At 46.2% G+C, this 3858-nt stretch overlaps 1 protein-coding gene across 1 annotated transcript in view; it reads left to right on the top strand.

Annotated features, from left to right (window-relative positions):
- Positions 1-1523: 1523 nt before the first annotated feature.
- LOC113451674 (D-serine dehydratase-like) overlaps positions 1524-3858 on the top strand; it is a 24610-nt gene continuing 22275 nt past the window's right edge. The window contains exon 1 of the mRNA XM_087917730.1: positions 1524-1705. The gene's annotated coding sequence lies outside the window, so the exon portion shown is untranslated. The remainder of the gene's footprint in view (positions 1706-3858) is intronic.

The following is a 3858-nucleotide window of genomic DNA, read 5'->3' as shown; positions in this document are numbered from 1 at the left end:
ATAGGGCTTTCCCTCACACAGAACGCTTATTATGGGATACTCTTGAACTCCCCACTCAGTTCCCTAAACCTGAACAACTTTAAGATGAGAGGACTTCAACTCCCAGAATCCCCCAGCCTCCACTGGATCCTGGGAGTCATTCATTTCCTTCCTTCCTTCCATGCAATGGAATCCTGCATCCAGTTTTGGTCACCACACTATAAAAAAGGATGTTGAAACTCTAGAAAAAGCGCAGAGAAGAGCAACCAGGATGATTAGGGGACTGGAGGGTAAAACATACGATGAACGGTTGCAGGAACCGGGCCTGGCTAGTCTATGGAAGAGAAGGACCAGGGGAGACAGGAGAGTAGTCTTCCAATATTTGAGGGGCTGCCCCAGAGTGGAGGAGGAAGGGGGTCAAGCTATTCTCCAAAGCACCCTTGAAGGCCAGACAAGGAATAATGGATGTTAACTGAACCAGGAGAGATTCAATCTGGAAATAAGGAGAAACTTTCTGCCAGTGAGAACAATCAACCAGTGGAACAGAAGTTGTGACAGCATCATCACTGGTGGCTTTCAAGAAGAGACTGGATTGCCATCTGTCAGAAATGGTGCAGGGTCTCCTGCTTGGGGAGGGGTTGGACTAGATGACCTCCAAAGTCCCTCCCAACTCTGTTATTTTCTGCCCCACCCGTCTCTCTCTCTCTCTCTGCCTTTCTAGCAGGGATGTTACGGAAGTGGGGGGGAGGAAGGGTTAGGCACACGCTGTCTTGAGCTACTTCGAGAAAGCCGGGTTTAATCAACAGGCTGGCCAGCTCTTTAAGCCTTGCAAACGGAGGAAAACTCAAAACTTTTGCAACTTCAAACCAGCCGCAGCTTGGGCTCCCTGCCCCTCACCCTACGGGGATTGCGGGTTTTCCGCCTCCTCTCCTCCACCGGAGGCCGACGCGAGAGCAATCGAGCGATTGCACCAAACCCGCCAAAAAACCGGGTCAAAAACGTGTTCACCGCGCATCTCACTTGCTCGCTTAAAATAGCTGTTTCCTATCGGCAGGAGGCGCTGTTGGCAAGCTTAACGCACCATGGGTGGAATCGGAGCGCGTGTCAAAGCCAGCACGGCATCTATTAGCAACGCGCAGGCGTACTTCCCGCTCCCTGATCGTTGGAGTAACGTTGTGGTTCTACGGTCCCGGCGAGGCGAGAAAATAGAGCGGGCGGGTGGCGGAAGAAACACCCCACCTGGAAATGCTCCTCCTCTTCCTCCCCCGCCCTCAAGTTCACTTTGTTAACTCCTTCGTGACCGAGTGCGTTTTAATTTACTTTTTTTCTATAATATTTTTACACGTTTACCCTGCATTTACAATCTTTGCAAAGAGGTCTCGGTGCACATACACACACATTACACGTATTTTTATTACAATTATTATACTTGGGAATACTAATACATATATATTAGTATATTACACATACTGGCATCTCTTGCAAAAAAACCCTTTATTCCGAGTCCGACAGAGCAACTTTTCCATACAATGAACTACAACACCCAGAATGGCTCGCGCGTGCTGGCTGAGCACCTTGGAACTTGCAGTCCTTGAACTCTGCAAAAGGGGAGAACCGGCCCACTTGCTCACGTGACGCCCCTCCTAGCTGGACTTTGCCCAGGTCCGAATGGCCTGTGTGGATTGACCCTCGCTGCACCCCTTTTTTTCCAAGCGGCCCGAGAGAGGTAGGCAGGGTGCAAACTTCTGTGTTTCCCTGGGGCGCCTCCAAACGTTGCAAGAAGTTTCGTGAATGCACGATCTGCAACCGTGCGCCCCCCAAGCTGGCAAATCAGAAATCAGCTTTGGAAATATAATAATTATGCATTCGTTAATATATAAATACATGCATCTCTCCCTATTTCCTTATTTATAATTTTATTATAATTATATAATTATATATATGTAATATATATTGTATATAAAATAATATGTTGTATATATATATATTATAATATAATGTATAATATATATAATATAATGCAATAGAAACCCGGGGAAGGTGGCAAATTTTTGGGAAAAACAGCCATTTTTTCCAAATCTCCGCCATTTTGTTTCAACAGGTGGACTTCAACTCCCAGAATTCCACAGCCCACAAACTGTCTGTAAAATTTTGGAGTTAGAAGTGATACATGTTTTCTTGAGGGATTCTGGGTGGTGAAACCCACTTTGTGCTGGCTGGGGGAATTCTGGGACTTGAAGTCTATACTTCCTTGCAGAGGAATTGTGGGACATGAATTGAACACTTGTTCCCTGGGGAATTCTGGGAGTTGAAGTCCACCCATCTTAAAGTGGCCCAGGCTGAAAAACACTGATTTAATCCAAGGCAGGGGTCTCCAACCTTGGCCACTTTTAAGACTTGTGGACTTCAACTCCCAGAATCCCTCAGCCAGCTTTGCTGATTCAAAGATAGTACTTGTGAAAGATTTGGGGCTACCCTGAATAAGTCCCTGCTAGGAAGGAGAATTTGTGCAGCGTTGAGAGGGGTGTTTCGGGGGTATCTGTGCATTGCAATGGGTGTAAACTGTGGGACTAATAACCGAGGGGAGGGGGCAGGGTCTGGCTTCCCCTTCTGTCAATCATAGAAGCTGCCTACCAGACTTTAGATCCTGGTCAACCCTGCAAGGTTGTTGTGAGGAGAAAAAAATAGAGGAATAGACACCCCTGTGTGATATAAATCTAGCCATCAACATTTTGCTCTGCAGATATTGATCCAGTGATCTCTTCCGTTCGGAAATCTGGTCACTTGTGGCTGTAGGTATCTCAGCTGGAATTCTGCCATTGGGTCCTGCCTGGCAGGGAGGTCGTGAAATGTTATGGAAACAACACGGTGTATTAATAACATGTTAAAACATTGCGGAAATAAATGAATAAATAAGGGTCCTTAAGCTGTGGTAGAAAACATGTTGGTTTTACATTTTCAACGCCTCATTTAAAATATAAGTATAATCCTCGTCTTACAACTTTTCGTTTAGTGGCCGTTCAAAGTTACAACAACGGCCCAGAAAAAGGAATTGTGACAGGTTTTTTCCCACAGTTATGACCATTGCAGCATCTTCATGGACGCACAATCAAAATTCAGTCGGTTGCCACCTGACTCACATTTATGACAGTTGCTTTGTCACGTGATCCGCCTTTGCGACCTTCTGACAAGCAAAGCAGATGGGGAAGCCGGATTCACTTAAAGACCTTGTGACTTGCTTAACTATCGTAGAGGTTCACTTAACAACGTGGCAAGAAAGGTTGTAACACGGGGCAAAACTCACTCAAGGGCTGTCTGGGCAATGGAAACTTTGAGCTCGATTGTGGTTGTAAATCGAAGACTGAAATTTAAATTAAAATGGTCGGCCTTCTTTTAGAGAGAATCCACTGAAGGAAATCTAAATCTATTTTTTGGGTTGGGCTGACCTCGTTTTGGATGGTGTCTGGGGCTTTTTCTGCCAACAACAATGGCATCTGCAGCATACAGGTAGACCTCGGCTTACGACTTGCTAAACAAGGAAGTCGTTAAGTGCATCACGCTTGATTTCACAATCACAGCTGTCATTCAGTGAATCGCTCGTTAAGCGAATCCAGATTCCCCTTTGCATGTCGGAAGCCAACAGGGAAGGCCACAACTGTCGATCTCGTGACTTGGGGATGCGGCAACCATCATAAACAGTTGCGGTTTCCGAGGGCACAAATTTTGATCCTGTGACCGCGGGGACCGTCATAAGTGCGAGGACTGGCCACAGGGCCCTTTTAAGTGTGGAAAACGGTGCTAAGCCTCTCTTTTTCAGTGCCGTTCTGACTTCAAAAGGTCACTAAATGAGTGGTTGTAAGCCGAGGACTGCCTAAAATA

This window comes from Pseudonaja textilis, chromosome Z (genome assembly GCF_049901715.1).
Source record: "Pseudonaja textilis isolate UNSWEBS1 chromosome Z, rPseTex1.2, whole genome shotgun sequence".
Lineage (NCBI taxonomy): Eukaryota > Metazoa > Chordata > Lepidosauria > Squamata > Elapidae > Pseudonaja > Pseudonaja textilis.
Note: the sequence above shows the minus strand (reverse complement) of the source record. Positions and strands in the feature narration are given on the sequence as shown.